We start from the raw sequence: 17,800 nt of genomic DNA, 5'->3' as shown, positions 1-17,800 counted from the left end.
CTATAGAGCATGAAGAAGTCAAGAAGACTATTGATGAGTTGCTAGCCAAGGGCTATATCCATCGCAGCTTCTTTCCTTGGGCTTTTCCATTGTTGCTAGTAGATAAGAAGGATGGCTCGAAGAGAATGTGTGTCGATTATCGGGAGCTAAATGCAGTTACCATCAAGAACAAGCATCCACTGCCCCGTATTGAGGATCTCTTCGATCTGCTTCGAGGTGCTCGTATATTCTCGAAGATTGATCTTCGTCCTGGGGATATTCCGAAGACGGCATTCACTTGCAAGTATGGCCTGTATGAGTACACGGTCATGTCCTTCGGTTTGACTAATGCCCCGGCCTTCTTCATGCACTTGATGAACATGGTTTTCATGGATTATCTGGATGTCTTCGTGGTGATTTTCATTGATGATATTCTGATCTTCTCCAAGACAGAGGAAGAGCATGAGGAGCATCTGAGACTCGTGTTGCAGAGATTGAGAGAGCATCAGTTGTATGCTAAGTTCAGCAAGTGTGAGTTCTGGATTGACGAGGTTCCATTCCTCGGTCATGTTATCTCTCAGGGAGGCATTGCTGTTGATCCGAGCAAGGTGAAGGATGTGCTCGAGTGGGAGACACCGCAGACAGTAAAGGAAGTCAGGTCATTCTTGAGCTTAGCTGGATATTATCGGAGGTTCATTGAGAATTTCTCCAAGATCGCGAAGCCTTTGACTTCTTTGCTGGAGAAAAATGTGGCTTTCGTTTGGACTGATGAGCGTCAGAGGGCCTTTGATGAGCTGAAGAAAAGGTTGACTACGGCGCCAGTCCTGACTCTGCCAGACCAGACGAAGAGGTTCACGGTGTACTGTGATGCTTCGAAGGATAGTCTTGGTTGTGTTCTGATGCAGGAGGGCAGAGTGATTGCTTATGCTTCACGGCAGTTACATCGGCATGAGCTGAATTATCCCACTCATGATCTTGAGTTAGCCGCAGTTGTGCATGCTCTGAAGATTTGGAGGCACTACTTGTATGGGCAACATTGTGATATCTACACTGATCACAAGAGCCTCAAGTACATTTTCACGCAGAATGAGCTGAACATGCGGCAGAGAAGATGGTTGGAGTTGGTCAAAGACTATGACCTGGAGATTCACTATCATCCGGCAAGGCCAATGTTGTAGCAGATGCTTTGAGCAGAAGAAGCTATGTCAACATGGCTGTGTGTAACACCCTAATTCAAATTTCAGTATTTAAACAACAGACCTGGACTGCGGGTTCTATTCTGAGAAAAGCCAGGGGGTTATCTGCTAAAAACTGGGCCCAATTGTAATTATTTTTGAAAGCACATGGACTGCGGGTTGATTAGCAGAGAGTCCAGGGACTCTTTAGCAAAATGGCCAGGTGAAGCGGTATCTCCAGATCTCGGCCGTTGGATCCTGTTCTAGCGGTTCAGATCTAAGAGGTAAGCTGATCTAATCCTAAGCGTCCAAGGAAGATCGGGTGGCTGGGATTCAGCAGAGCGCGGGTCGGCGGCGCTAGTCGCCGGAGTTGGAGTTCCCGCGGCGGCGCGTGGGGAGAACTCACCGGAGTTCGCCGTTTTGGGCCCTCTGGGGGTCAAATCGACTCACGCTTGAGTCTGAGGTGATCCACGCGTCAAGAGTGATCCACCTGGCCACGCAGGGGAGAGAGTTAGAGCTCGGACCGAGCTCGCCACGGCGAGGGGCGGTCTGCGCGGCGGCGCATGGCCGGCGTGCGGCGTGCAGGGGCCACGGGGTGGACTACAGCTCCAAGATGTAGCGCTAAAGGGAGAGCGGAACTGAGGCGTGGCTCACCGAGGTGCAGCGCGGCTGGACGGCAGGGCGAAATCGATGGCGACGCCGACCGGCGGCGGAGCGGGGGCAGTGCTCGCGGGCGGGGTTCTGTGGCTGGCCTCCGAGCGCCTGGACTCCGCGGGTCGGTTCGTTGTGCTCCTGCGGTGGTACACACGGGGATTAGGGAGACTCGGGGGTCGCCGACGGTGAGAAATCGATCGGAGCCGAGTTCACCTGCGGCGGCGAGTTCGCGGCAATTCCGGGGCGTGAAGAGGCCTGGGTCGACGGCAGTGGCCCGAGAAGGTGCCTGGGTGCGCGGCAAAGCTCCTTCGGAGGAGTTCAGGGGCAGGGGGATGGCGAGGCGGAGGTTCCTCGGCGGCGCAGGAAGCTCTGTTCGGCGGCGAAAAGCAGAGCGAGAGGGAGACGGCGCCCTAGGGTTCTGGGGTGGGGGTGGAGATTGGAATGGGGCGCAGGAGGTTGGGGATGGTTTAAAGAAGGGGAAGCCAGGGATCTCGGGCGGGGTTCTGGCGCGGGGGCTCGCCGGGGATCTCGGCCGGAGATCACGGCGGGGCGTTACGCGCACGCGGAGGGTGCGGGAGGAGGGAGAAGGGGCCGACAGGTGGGGTCCCGGCGCAGCGAGACGGGGCGAGCGCGACGCTGGCAGGTGGGACCGGGGTGAACGGCAGAGGAGAGCGCGTGCAGTGAGCCGCTGCTGCCGCTGGCTTGTGGGCCGCTGCGCGGGCGATGGGGAACGGACCTGGCAAGCAGGCCATCCCTGTCAGCGAGGGCGGGGCGCTGGCAGGTGGGCCGGGACTGAGCGCTTAACGCGCTTGCGCCGAGCACGGGATGGGAGGCTGGGCTGAGCTGGGGAGCGGGCCGCGGGGTGAGAGAGAAGGAGGGAACGGACTGGGCCAAGGCGGGGTGAGGAAGTGGGTTTGGGTTTGGGTTTCTTTTCCTTTTCTTTTCCTTTTTTTTTACTCACTCAAACTATCTATTTGAATTCAAACCAAATTTGAATTCAAACTCCTATGCACTCAAACAAGTAAAACTATGCAACGGCATGAATGCACAAACAGTTAGCCCTAAAATAAATTTTAATCACTTATACAACAAAATTAGATTAGATGCAAGCTAAGCAAATTAAATCCTTAGAAAATTAAATAAACCAATTAAATTTATTATTAAATACTGAAATTTGAATTAGGGTGTTACAAATCCTACCCCCTTACAGGAATCTCGTCCCGAGATTCTGGGCTGGCTAGCAAAGAGATCAGGATAGGTCTTCATCAACTCTTCCTTTTTCTGGCAAGTCCTCCGAAAAGACATCCGGGAATTCAGACACCACGCGAATACCATCCGTGGTATAGCCTCCATCTGATGAAGAAAACCAGAAGGTTCTGTAGCACTGACTATCACCTCTTGGCCATCAGATGCTGTCAAGTGAACTGCCTGATGAGCACCATCAATTATGACTCCCCACTTGGCAAGAGTATCCATTCCCAGAATCACATCGATACCCTTGGTGTCTAGCACCCTCAGAGCAACACTGAACGTTGCCCTCCTTATGGCTATACTGACTCGAGGGCAAACAATATGGGATCTCAACTCCCCTCCTGGTGAAGAGACTAGCATATACTTCTTTAATGGGGTGGTAAAGAAACTATGCTGCTCAACATATGACTTGGTGATGAATGAATGAGTAGCACCAGTATCGAAAAGCACTGTAGCTGGATAAGAGTTGACCATGAATGTACCAATAACCACGTTGGGAGCCTCGGCCGCTGACTCGGCCGTCACGTGGTTCACCTTCCCCTGTCGTGGCGCCCTGGTTTGAGCTGGGCGCCCCTGCTGTCCTGCCTGCCGTGGAGCCTGAGGTGCTGGACAACTTTTAGCATAATGGCCTTTTTGCCCGCATTTGTAGCACATGCGGTGGCGGTGAATGGCGCTACTTCGTTGACCTCCCTGTGAACTTATCTTCACATCTTGCATTATTTCTGCTGCTTGCTCCTTGGACTCCTTGCGACCGCGTGGCTGGATCACATTCATAGTGATAGTCAACCCATCAACATAATCATAGAGTGCTTGGTTCCTGACCTGTGTATCTCTAGAGCATTCATGATCCTTTCTCTTCTGGATGGTCTGTAGCTCATCGACCGATGGATTATCGAGGAAAAGGGAATTCTCTACCAGCTGCTCTTGATGAGACCTCTTTCTCTTTGTACCGGAGAACAACCTCTGGTTCCTCCTAGTTGTGGCTTCATCTTCAGTTGCACGAACTTGACGACAAGGGACGCCATAGAATTGGCAACACTGGCAAGTCTTCTCACCATCACCCATTGCACTGTCTCCAAGGTCTTTTTGTTCTGCCGACATCTGAGCTGGGGCAAAAGGAAACACAGATGGGTAAGGTCAAGGAAGAGAGAAAAACTCCATTATTTAAGGTTCTATCCTATTTAGATAACACTGCTCAGGCATTACTACTGATAACTCCAGATAAATGTCACATAAATCCGGGAACTAGGAACTAGAGCATAACTCTTCGGTTTCGTCTGAGAGATTCTCAACTTCTCTTGTACTAGTTGTAGGCCGGGGTGTCACACTGTGGCTTTCCAGATGCCTCCAGAGTTATGCGAGGAGTTCGAGCGGTTGAGTCTGGGCTTCTTGCATCATACTTCGAGTGCAGCATTCGAGGCAGTACCCACTCTAGAGGCAGAGATCAGGCAGCATCAGAAAGAAGATGAGAAGTTACAGGAGATCCGGGAGTTGCTCAAGAAGGGCAAGGCTCCACACTTTAGAGAGGATGATCAGGGTACCTTGTGGTACAAGAACCGGATCTGTGTGCCAGATGTGAAGGATCTCCGGAAGTTGATTCTGAGTGAGGCCCATGATACAACTTATTCTATTCATCCGGGCAGCACGAAGATGGATTATGATCTCAAGGAACATTTCTGGTGGTATGGGATGAAGCGTTCGGTGGCAGAGTACGTGGCTATTTGTGACACCTGTCAGCGTGTCAAGGCTGAGCATCAGAGGCCAGCAGGTCTGTTACAGCCTTTGAAGATTCCAGAGTGGAAATGGGAGGAAATTATTATGGACTTCATTGTTGGATTGCCTCGTACTCAGAAGGGGTACAACTCTATATGGGTAGTAGTGGATCGTCTGACGAAAGTTGCTCACTTCATAGCAGTGAACACTACTTACTCCGGTGCTAGACTTGCAGAGTTGTACATCTCTCGGATTGTCTGCTTGCATGGTGTGCCCAAGAAGATCATATCCGACAGAGGGTCTCAGTTCACTTCTCGGTTCTGGGAGCAGCTCCATGATTCGTTGGATACGAAGCTGCATTTCAGTACGGCTTATCACCCTCAGACAGATGGGCAGACAGAGAGAACCAACCAAGTGTTGGAGGATATGCTGAGAGCTTGTGCCATTCAGTACGGTACTAGTTGGGATAAGTGCCTGTCTTATGCTGAGTTCTCATATAACAACAACTATCAGGCCAGTCTGAAGAAGTCCCCCTTCGAGGCATTGTATGGCAGAAAGTGCAGGACTCCTCTCTATTGGGATCAGATTGGTGAGAAGCAGCTCTTTGGCCCTGAGATCATAGATGATGCAGAGCAGATGGTTCAGGCTGTGCGAGAAAATCTGGGGATTGCACAGGGCAGGCAAAAGAGCTATGCAGATGGCAAACGGAGAGACTTGACTTTCAGTGTTGGTGATCATGTATACCTGAAGGTGTCTCCGATGAGAGGAATCCGCAGGTTTAATGTCAAGGGGAAGTTAGCACCTCGGTATGTTGGTCCATTCAAGGTGCTAGAGAGGAAAGGCGAAGTTGCTTATCGCCTGGAGTTGCCCACCAGCCTCTCAGGAGTTCACGATGTCTTCCATATATCTCAGCTGAAGAGGTGTCTGCGAGTACCCGAGGACCAGGCACCACTGGATGGAGTAGATGTGCAGGAAGATCTGACTTATACTGAGCATCCGGTGAAGATTCTGGAGACATCAGAAAGGGTTACCCGGAACAAGCGCATCAAGATGTGCAGAGTTCAGTGGAGTCACCACAGTGAAGCTGAGGCTACTTGGGAGCGAGAAGATGAGCTAAAGAAGACATATCCAGATCTCTTTGCTAGCCAGCCCAGCTAAATCTCGGGGACGAGATTTCTTTAAGGGGGTAGGGTCTGTAACACCCTAATTTTAATTTCAGCAATTTCTAATAAATTTAATTGGCTTTATTTAATTTTCTAAGGTTTATTGTGTTAGACTTGCATTTAATCTAAAATTTTGTTCCTTAAGTAATTAAAATTTTATCATAGGTTTAATTTTGTTGTTGCATTCATGCTGATGCATAGTTTTTAGTTGAGTGAGTGTGGTTTGGATTCAAATTTGAATTTGAATCCAAACATGTTTGTTAGTTTTAGAAATAGAAAATAGAATAGAAATAGGAAGGAGGAAATCCAAACACAACCCAAAGCCTATTGGTCGCCCCACCCTCTCCCCTCCTGGCCCAGCTCCCTTCCCTCCCCGGGCCCGCTCGCGAGCAGCCCAACCCACTCTCACCCTCAGCCCAGCTCCCACACCCCAGCTCGGCCCGCAGTCCAGTCCCGCGCTGGCCCAGTTCCCCGCGCCCCGCACGTCATCCGACTCCCGAGCGCGACCCTCGCCTCCGCTGGCCCAGGCCCACATCGGCTCTGCTCACCCCTCCGCTCTCCTCAGCCCGCGCGCGCTCCCTGCCACCTGGGCCAAAGGCATCAGCGCCCGCGCTGCTCGCCCTCGTCCCCATCCTCGCGCAATGGCCGCGCCTGGCACGCCGAGATTTCCGACGGGCTTTCCTTCCCAGGCACGCACGCCTAGGCCTTAGCCGCCCTATAAACGGGATCCCCAGCCTCTCCCGTACCCCATCCTCCACGCCCTAGCCGCCCTAACCCTAGCACAATGCCACCACCCCGCTCCGCTGCGCTAGAACCCTGCGCCGCCGCGGACACGACACTCTACCGAGCCCAAGCTCCATCGGAGCCGCGCAAGAGCTTCGCCCCTAGCCCAGGATACTCTTCGAACTTGTTGCCCCGATTCCGGACCCCGCCATCGCCGGGATCGAATTGGACTTCAACTCCGGTGAGTTTTGGGCCGCCGTTGAAATTTCTCGCCACCTGTGGTCCACGGCCCTTCCTAACCGCTTGCTCGGCTTCGCAGCACCACCACTCGTCGATCCGTGCGGCCCAGGAGCCCAGAAGAGCCCAGCATCGCCCGGACCGCTAGTTCCGCCCCACCGCCGCCGCACGACCACGCCGGCGTCCACCTTGCACAACAGTTTCGGCCACCACGAACTCCTGGTGAGTTTCAGCACCTTCACCCGCACATTTGCACTCGGTTTGGTATGCCGTAGTCCCCTGGAAAGCCCGGGACGGCTTGCTCCGGCGAGACCTCGCCACGCCGAGCCGCTTCCACCGTCGAGCTTCACGCTCCAGCCATCCCCGTGCCCAGATGTTGCCTCCAGTGGCTTACCCATACCGCAGGTGCGCTCCACAGCCTATCTCCGGCTCAAACTGAACCCCTGAGTGCCGGATTTGGCGAACTCCGGCGAGCTCCCTCGCGCACCGCCGCGCTCCGTGTGTCCCGCCGCCGCCGCCGCCCGCGAGTTACCCCGACCGTCCGATCTGGAACCCACGTTCTAGATTAGATCGGGATCTCGTTAGATCTGAACCATCCGATCCAAAACCATCGGTCCAGATTAGAAGATACCCCTTCGCCCTGTTGTTTTTGCAAAAGAGACCCTGCGTTTCCTTGTAATCAACCCGCACTCCATGGCAGTGTAAAAATATTTGCAGATCTGCCCATACTTTTACGCAGACCCCCCTGAGCTTTCCCAGAATAGAACCCGCTATCCTTGGCTGCTGTTTTTACGAGTTAGACCCCAGAGTTAAGGTTTAATTATGTTTAGGCCCTCGGTTTTTGCAGAAAACCCCGTGGAACTTAGTTTTTATCGCAGATAAGCCCCTAGAACTTGTTTTTTGCCTAGATTTTGCGTTCTAACTCCGTTTTAAGCGTTCTTTATGTCCACGCGATTGTTGTAACGCGTAGAATAGCTTTAGATTAGTTTAGTGTGCTGTTTTTATGTATTGATGCACTGTTTCTTAGTTTTTGTTAGTGTTTGCTTGTATGCTTATTGTTGTGTATTGTTTTTGGCCATGTGTTCGTGAGTAGACGTTGATCCATCCGAGGAGCCCCAGTACCAGTACCCGGAGCAGCCGTCTTCTAAGCAGTTTGAGCAGCAGGAGCAGTACGAGGAAGGCAAGTATAACATGAACAACCTATCACTTTAAATACACTTTCATACTGCATTTTAATATTGTATGCCTATAAGGATTTCCTAGCCACTTTATATCCTTTATATATATCCTTTGGGTTGCATTTTGGTTAGTTGTGCTAGGTGCCGCGCTATAACACATAATGGTCCTTTTTAATTAATTTGATTAATGGTTTATGCAACTTAATTCTGGGAGTGGCCCTCTGTGCTTCGTGCTTGGGTGGCTCACGTCTCGTTAAAATATGTTTTGTTAGAAACATGGTTTAGGGGGCCAGCACGGTGCTTAGTGCTTGGTTGGCCACTCTCCATAAGGACCGGTTCATAGAGCGACAACCTGGGACAACAGCGCTATCACAAGGCTAGAATGGGATAGACTTGGCGTAATAATTAGATCTTTTTGGTTTGGAGTAACTTACCTGCGGGGCAGGGGCGGTAAGCTTCTATGGCCCTCGTGCTGAGTGGCCTCGTCTGTGCTTCGTGTCTTGACGCCCACTAGACCTGCTCCATAGTCGCCGAGCCACCCTCGCGGTTACTCCCTACCAACGAGATTCTTTGTAAAGGCCTCGTAGTGAGTTTGCTAGTCATCTCACCTAAGGAAGTGTGATGAACAACTAGCATAGCTCACGACTTGTGGGTAAAGATGTGCAACCTCTGCAGAGTGTAAAACTAGTATACTAGCCGTGCTCATGGTCATGAGCGACCCAGATCCTCCTTTTGATTAGTGGGGTTATCTCCTTCCGACGAGGGAGGTGCCTCTCGAGGTTACCTTGGTGGTTTCGGTTTGGTTCTCTGTAGTAACATGATTAATTTTGATTAATTATTATGTAACTGGGTTTATGGTAATTCATCAACTCGTAGTAAATAGCTTTAATAAAATTTTGCCAAGACTTAAAAGCTAATGCAGTTGAGTCAGCCAACCTTAGAGCCTCATAGTTTGTGTTATACTTGTTGAGTACAAGTTGTGTACTCACTCTTGCCTCTTCTCTACTTTTTCCTCTTGGATACTTTACTACTGCTCAGTTCCTGCCGACACGAGGGAGTTCGCTCAGCGCTACCAGGACTACGAGGACTTCTAGGCATTCGTCTCCCAGTCGACGTCCCTGTGGCGCCCTGCTCAGCTTCGGAGAGTTTTTATTGTATTTGTACTTCGCTTCCGCTGTATCAGACATTTTTGTCATTATTGTAATAAATAACATTCGTACTTGCTTTATTATATCTTTTTACGTGATATGTGCTGTGATATACTATTCATTCTGTGGTATATACGTGTGACTTGATCCTAGCACGTATATGATTGCTCGGTTTATGTCCTTTTATAAACCGGGTGTTACAGCACCTAGGCAAGAATCACCATGAGCGCACAAGGGCTCGACTCCACCACCACAACTTGGCCACGAGTGATACGGTCTTATGAGAAGGATGACTCAGAGATTGTAAATAGATGGCACGTAGCAAACACCAAGCAGAGCTCAAAGGATAAGTCCAAGGATAAATCAAAGGATATTTCGGATTCTAGTGTCACCAGACGACCGGGCTTTTCCTTGCCCCGGACTGACTACGACTTCCATCATTATGTTGGGGTCGGTGACATAGCAGATTTACCAGAATGTCCGCTAAAATTTGAATATGGTAAGCCATTTCTACCCGACTCTTCGATGGAAGGGGTTCCTCCTTTTATGAAGAGGATGCATAGTTGGTACACGAGAGCATGTAGACTTGGGCTCAAAACCATTTGGGCTCGGTATGATCTCGATATTTTTGGAGACAAAACTGAGGGTATCAATGATATCATGTTCGATTTTGAAGATATCCATGACTTGTTCCGCCTCAAATAACTCAATATAGAAATGGTCAGAATCTGGTGCATGTAAGTGTTGCATCCAAACTGATACCTTATATGCAATGACCTATAATTATATATGCATACATATCTAATTAGTTGGGACATTTCATTCTCCAGGATGCAACAACGACAAGCGGATGCTATAAATCGTAAGGTTGCGTTCCTTTACCAATTCACTATTTGTGAGGCAAGGCATTACGGGCCAATGTCGTGGAAGGACGACCACAATGAGCTGAACAAGTGTTCAATGCACAAAGCAAAAGCTGAAAAGTGAAGAGAGTTCCACAAAGATATTGTAAGGAAAGTTGGTGCATACATATCGCTTCAGATGCAACGGTGGCAGGACAGGGATGTCATATGGGCACCATTCCACTTCCGGTATGTGTAATTTCAATCATTTGATATAATATGTACTTGCTTCGACTAATTGCCTATATGATATTTTTGCAGAAATTACTGGATTGCAATTATGTTACAGCCGAAGTTCGGAAAAATGCTTGTATTTGACTCTGCTGATTTTGAGAAAAAAATATACGCAGAATTCCTATCCATCCTAAAAATATTAGCAAAATTGTTATCCTCTACATTTATTTTTTTCATATATTGTATTGATCATCATACTAAATCTTCCATATATAAATAACTTCTTATTTATTTTTTCCATAAAATAACAAGGCTTACAACCACTGCATTTTCAAAGGAGGAATTCATCCCCAGATAGACAAGAAGAAATGGTGATACGCACATGCTTTCCATGCCACAAGCAACCTGCAGGTTCTGTGTACTGTGGATACTACATGTGCGAGCACATGAGGGAGCTCGATAGATACACAACAGATCCCCAACGTGTAAGGGTCTTCATTTTGCTTGGAATAGAAGCATAATTGCATATTATTCTGCTTGCATCTAATGGTTGTTTTATTTGCAGGCTTCACGGGAAAAACACCAAGGTCCACTCCATGAGCGGCAACTTCTCAATGTAGTTGATGATTTATGTCGTTTCATATTGCATGAAGTGGTCCATATAGATGGATATTTTGTTCACCCGGACCATGAACTATCAACTGACTCAAAATATAGAAGCCTCCATCAGTGGGACAATCAGCAACTCCGAGCCGGCTATAGTAGCATTATTTAGAAGAAATAGGACAAAACTATGCAATTAATTCTATGTGCAATTTCATGATGAATGTATGTACTATAATGATACATTGTACTGATACTTTCCTTATAATTTTGTTTCGAATTTGTAATTAGTTATATTTAAGCATCATCGATCAGAAAATCCTCAATTGCGCACTAGCTTGATATGTGAAAATTCACGCGAACCAGAAGTGGAAAACAGATTTGGTAAAAATTGGTAGGAAACAAAGTTATAAAAATTGGCGGGAAACAAATTTTAAAAACGGGTGGGCGGGAACCAATTTCCAGGGGCGGGTTGTGCCACAAGCTGCCCCTGGAAAAGGATTTTCAAGAGCGGCTAAAGGGACAAGTCGCCCCTGGAAAACTCATTTTCATGGGCAGGTCAGGGCATTGCCCGCCCCTGAAAATCCTTTTTCAAGGGCGGCTAATGCCTTGACCCGCCCCCTGAAAACTCATTTACAGGGGCGGGCCCTTTACCTACCCCTAGAAATCTCGATTTGTAGCAGCGAGAGACAGGGGCGGGTATCGTGCCTGCCCTTAAAATGCTATTCTACCCACCCCTACAAACCGTTTCTGTAGTAGTGACACTAAATTCAGAGTGTCCAGAATGAAATAAGTTTTTTTTATTTTGGAAATCGGTTAACCGAGGCGGGCATGTCAGGGCATCCGTCTCCGTTAATAAGTATTAACCAAGGCATTTACTCTAAAGCACCCGCCTCAATTAAAATATTAATCGAGGCGGTTGTCCAACTGCATCGGTAAATGCCATGATTAACCATGACCTTGGCTCCAAAACGGTTGTTAATGCTTTTAGACCGCCTCGGTAAAGATTATTATAATAGTTTATTGTAGCCACGCGCACGGGCACTATGCTAGTTAAGTTATTGCAAAAGTAAAAAGCTTTTAGAAATAGTTTCACAATGATATAAGAATCACAAAACAATACTTTTTTATTCTTAAAAATACATTCTATCACCGCTCATAAAACTGCATTTATTGTTGTCTCACATCGCAAAACTCCAATTCCGTCTAGCCATAGAAAGTGTAGTTTGTGACACAAAGCAAAAAACTTTTACTTATGCATGTTGGTTCTTGGAAGTGTCGTTTTCTGATTTAGAATGGCCATAGAAGTGTTGTTTTTTTGCAAAAAATTAGTCGTGATTCAAGGCCCCCCCCCCCCGAACAAAAATAAAATAATAAGTGTAGCTTTTAGAATTACTCTATTCGTATTGAAGGAATGAAACAACCATCTTCATGGTATATGAATGCATATAAGGTGTCTAGAGGAAACAGGGTGTTCAAGATATTATTGTGGCTAACTCTACTGAATCCTGTGAATTAACCATACGGGACCAACAGCCAATGTAAATATATATTCTCCATAGTGATCAGCAATATGCCACCAGTAATATACGTTTGCCATCACATTCACCACCGCAAATTGCTGGTGGCATGTGGGGTTTAAATATTCAGAAAAACAAAAGCAATTCTAGATTGTTGTCTGCATAAGCACTAGAGGTCATCCAAGTTCCTCCAACAAGCTAAGAACACAACGGCATTCGTCAAAAAATACAAAACTTTATGGACAAAAATAAATTTCATGGGCTTGAGTGTCTGCTAGCAAAAACACCTTTTGGGTACAAGAACAGTAGTGATTCCCTCTTCTGGCCTGCTATAGTATCATCTATCTGTCTTTTGCTTCAAAGATTTGACCAGATCACTTGTCGGCCTAGTTAGCATGATCATCCTAACCACTGATATACTGTATATACTATCGGCCCTAGAGAAGGGGCGCTGAGAGGCACCCGATGTCCACAGTACGCTACGTGCCCCACCCCCGAGAGACGCGCGACGTGAGCCGTGGTTTTGCTGCACTGCCTTCACTCGCCTTCCAGTGGGGCCCAGCGGGGAGTCGGATTGGTCGGGCCTCCGCTGCGGGGCCTGGATTGGTTGGGCCTCCGCCGGAGCTTGGGCCACGAGGAGGGGCGAGGGGGGAGGAGGAGGCCCGCCTGCCCGCCGCCGGCGAGCTCATGTTAAATCTATGAAACCCCAGCTGCTCGTGGTTCACGTGAATGCGGCCTTTTCCCACAAACCATATGTGCATCAGTGCATGGCATGTGCACATGCATTGAACTACTGTTGGAGTTATTCAAAAAAAAACTACTATCAGAGAACATGACTGACACAAGGCATGTGCATGGCATGGATTGTGGCCCAACTTATTGAACCCGCCACCAGATCAGATTCCAAGCACTACACGTTGCTGGAAAATGACATGCACCACGTCCACAGCCTTCCGCCCCACCATGGTGCTAGCAGTCAGAGTGAACGCTACAGCCTTGGCTGCTGTCCTCCTGCTGGCGCCTCTGCCTCCGGCGTTGGGGCATCACCGGCAAGCAAATGCTGCTGGTTCGACTGGTGCCTCCGGGCCGGGTTTTTCATCATGCATGGAGGCAGCAGCCTTCACATCACTATTCACTATGTAAGAAACAAACAAAAGAGACACAACATTCGAAGACACAGAATTAAAAAGCGTCTCCTATGCATATTAGGAGACGCGTTCAGACACAAAACGTATCCTATATTTGTGCTCCCAGCGCTAATGGACGCAGGTATATAAGCCGCATCTCCAGTGATAAAGGAGATGCATTTTGGGAACACGTGTCTTCTTTATGTCTACTAAAGGAGGTGCGTCTATAGAAGCCACGTCTTCTATAATAATCCGTGTCTCCTGTACCTCTTTTAATATGAGACCCCGGTTTATTGTCCCCGTCTCCTATATACTCAGATCAAAGGTGTCGTGGCTTTGGAATACCCATCTCCTATAATTTTGTTGAAACGAGATGTTGCTTGACCTTGTGTGTCTCCTATAGCCTTTCCTCTCGGACAGATCACTTTCTGCTTCAGCTGCTTTCCATGTCCGTGCTGCTACCGTGCGCCCGCCTCACGCCCCCACACGTCCGCCGCCGCTCGATCTTTGGTCGGCCGGCAGTGTACACCAGTGCCGCCCTCACGGGTGTCCATTGTGGGAGCTGCTCATTGCCAGCCGGCCGGCCACTGGCTCAAACCACTCCGCCACGGCCGGCCACTCCCGCGTGCATGCCTCGCCCCGGTGGCGAGCTGGTCAGGATCATCTGGGGCCACTGCAGGCCCTATGCACCCGCCGGTCGTCTCGTCCCAGGCCCGCGACTGTCAGACCTGGGGCGACGGGTTAGCTTATAGGCGTAGAATGTTCTGGAATAAGGAGTATCGCATGGGATATGCCTTACCATATTGTAACTACTTATACAAAAGTAGAACTAGTCAATTGAAGGAAACTATCCGATAGTAAATGGGAAGGACTCCAATAATACTCAACTAGGACTTTTCATGTAACCCTGTCCCCCCGGACTATATAAGGGCGGGCAAGGACCCCTCCAAAACACACGATTCACCATCAATCCTAGAGGCAATATAGACAACCACACAGGACGTATGGTATTATACTCTCGGCAACTCGAACTTGTATAGATCTTTGTGTTCCTTGCACCATCACGTTTCTGATCTCGGCGAGTCCCTGCCTACAATCAAATACTCTAGGGATACCCGTAGTAGGCTTGGCAGTAAAACACCGACAGCCGGTATGCCGGTGTTTTACTGCCAAAGATCACCAAGAGAACTTGATGACTCTAACATCGTGCCAGACGGCACAACCATTGTCATTGGTTCCTGGGTCTACACTGCCAACGTATCGGGTGGCTTCACTAGGCGCCTTGCCAACCCCGAGGAACTGGAGGCGCCAACACTGGCCCGACGCAACAGTGTCGACGACTTCGTCGATCAACTCGACAAAGTTCCACTCCCCGTCCACATCGAAAACCCAATCCAATCCAAATCTACCCAGGAATTGGAAAAGGATTTGGATGAACTACTCGAAATTGGAGAGCAGGAAGGCAGTCTGACCGGTCGAGGTGTTTATAGCCGGTTTGGCATGACCCACCGGTCTGACTGGTGGATCCAACTGGTCTGACCGATCCACCGAGGAGTCCGAGTGAAATTAAGGATTTTTCATAGATTTAGATCTGTATTAGAATTTCTTGTAGGTCAAGTCCTCCCCACCCTACAAATATAAAGGGCCAGGGCCAATTGAGACATCCAATCGATCAAAAAACATATTAATACATACTTTTCTTTATTTTGCAATACTTTTTGTATTCTCCAAACCCTAGCTCCTCCTATCCCATATCCATTGTTCTTCCTTCGTCTCCGCGACGTTTGAAGGCGTTCTAGGTGGCCTGCCGACCATAGAACACTCCTACGTGTGCCTGCCCTAATGGGGTCCCTCCCGGGCGAGCGTTCGTCAGATTCGTTGGTCAACTCCGGCGAACCGGTCTGACTGGTTACTCTGACCGGTCAGTGCAGAAGGTGCTGCATCAAACTCCTCCTTACGTCGCACGCGCTACTGCGATCGCGTGTTGGCCCGGATTGTGCGCCAACAATTACGTCGTAAGTTATAAAGCATGGAGTAGTTCTGTAAAATATTATGGTTGAAGTTTCGTATTTGATACCATGTTGATGTCCCGAAACATCATATTTAGGAACAAATGGGATATTCAATCAGGAAACCATTTGGTGAAATGACCTTTGCCTAAACTTCTTTGAATTATTCACTCCACTTACAAAATAATTGACATTTTGGACATGGGCGCAGCATCTAGAATGTAACTTTAATTGAACTAGTACTTCCTGTTACAATAGCAAAAAGAACCTTTAGAACAAATGCTATTTATCATCCTCGGAAGAATTAATTAGGAGGGGCACTTGCTATAACGTGGAATGTACTAAATTTTAATAACAAAAACAAGAAATCCTTCCTTGATGAAGATAATGGCTCTGCCATACCTCAAGTAAGAATGCACAAAATTGAAATTTAGAATCATTTTATGGAGACTACAACAAATATGGTAGAAAATAGAAATTTAGAAGCATATATATATCTTTATCTCTTCATACCTAAATAAGTGACTGATGTATCAAGTCCTAACTGATGCCTCTGCCATCAAAAATGAATTATCTAAGATAACTGAGAGGACAGCTGCTACTTACACAATTTATTTGCCAAGAGTTTATAATGTTTACTTCATCTGCAGTTATTTCTGTCACCTGAAATCTGAAATATGAAACTTACAAAAAATGTATCCACTTAGATGTCTGCCAACACCAAGTATTGACGTGCAGATGTTTACTTGTTTAGATCATTGAAGGATCTGGCAAGATTGCTATGAGAGGATGGTTAATTATCTTGCATTATTTCAGTTCCCTTGGAGCACTTAGGTTTTTAATAAATAATCAGGTATTCACAAGGTATGGACGCTTTGCACTCACCTCAGACCAAAGCCACTGTACCTGGACCAGTGTGTAATCTTTTTGTATGCATCATCTCTCTCTCATGTAATTTATCCCTATCACACATTAGGTTGTGGTTACGCAACCCATAGGGTTAGTTCATTACTTCATTATCCTGGAGCTGCAGAGGGACTTTATGCAGCATGATCCTCAGGTATTGCAATTTCGGCAATTTCAGTACTGTAACATGGAACTGGTGAAGGTCCTTGGGGTCGAGTAATCACAGTACTGTTGGTATTATTCATATTGATTAAATTTTTATCATTGGTTCTCTTTGTTTGTTATATTATCTTGTGTCATCGATTTTCAGGAAAGCCAGCAATGAGCAAAGTATGTGTTCTTGAGAGACTTGCACACCAAAATCACACACTGGTCCAGGTAGAGTGTGTTGACTATTGACTATAAACAAGATATATGTTTTAGCTCCTGCTCTTACATGTTCACAAATTTGAACAGCATCACTTGCTTTTGAATGGCGAATATCTATGATAGCAAGTTTTCTTTTGCTGCCTTGGGCATTTTAATATTTGATGTTTCCTTTTCTTCATTTATGTAGGTTGAAATTCATTTAGGACAACCTCACTAAATACGGATGCACCTTGCATACATTGGACACCCTCTTGTAGTCAAGTCCATTGCTCACTCTACTTAAAAATTCATTTCTTGAGTTACTTATTTAATTAATGCACTTGTCAAAACTCATCTTCACATCCAGGAATGAGATACTTTTGTATTTATCAATACATGTCTTCTTTTAAGTAATGGTAGGCCCTACTATCTAAATCAAACATTAATTTCTAATAGCCCATAATTTGTTTACTTGGCTCTTACATTGTGATTTTTATTCCTCTGTTTCTACTTATTTCCACTATATTTTTGGTCCTTTTCAGCCTATAATTTGATACATATATCATAAGTTATTTAGGCTCAACATTGTTTCTCATACTATCAGTGTTCTTAAGGCGGTAAGGCGAGCAAGTAAACATGGCCACCACCTTAACGCCTAGGCGACGCCTAGGCGGGCAAGGCGAGCAAGGCGTCTAGAATTAACCGAGCGCCTCGACGCCTAGGCGACGCCTTGAAAACACTGCATACTATATCTTCTTTGTTTTATCATTAATAAGACTTCCATTGTCTTCACTAGCACTTGCAACAAGGTTACTGCATTCTGCTCTGTATTTTCTGAGATTAATTGATCAAAATGCCTTCTTGTAATATGTTATCGTGGAACATTAGCAGTATGGTATATAACTGGAGTTTTCTTGTTTTTTTTCTTGTTGATTACTTCTCCTTAAAGAATTAAAGCCTCATGACGTGCTACTGTTGACTGCTCCCTTA

The 17,800-nt window shown here is 47.3% G+C and overlaps 2 long non-coding RNA genes across 4 annotated transcripts in view; one reads left to right on the top strand and one right to left on the bottom strand.

Moving 5' to 3' along the window:
* LOC120700664 overlaps positions 1 to 17,800 on the bottom strand; it is a 44,109-nt gene that overhangs the window by 23,762 nt on the left and 2,547 nt on the right. The gene's annotated exons all lie outside the window — the stretch shown is intronic.
* LOC120700681 lies at positions 10,709 to 11,204 on the top strand. The gene is made up of 2 exons (XR_005685940.1): positions 10,709 to 10,782; positions 10,863 to 11,204. It is a non-coding gene; the product is annotated as an uncharacterized LOC120700681 (long non-coding RNA).

This window comes from Panicum virgatum, chromosome 1K (assembly GCF_016808335.1).
Source record: "Panicum virgatum strain AP13 chromosome 1K, P.virgatum_v5, whole genome shotgun sequence".
In the NCBI taxonomy this organism is placed as follows: Eukaryota; Viridiplantae; Streptophyta; class Magnoliopsida; order Poales; family Poaceae; genus Panicum; species Panicum virgatum.
This window is presented reverse-complemented; position numbering and strand designations above follow the sequence as displayed.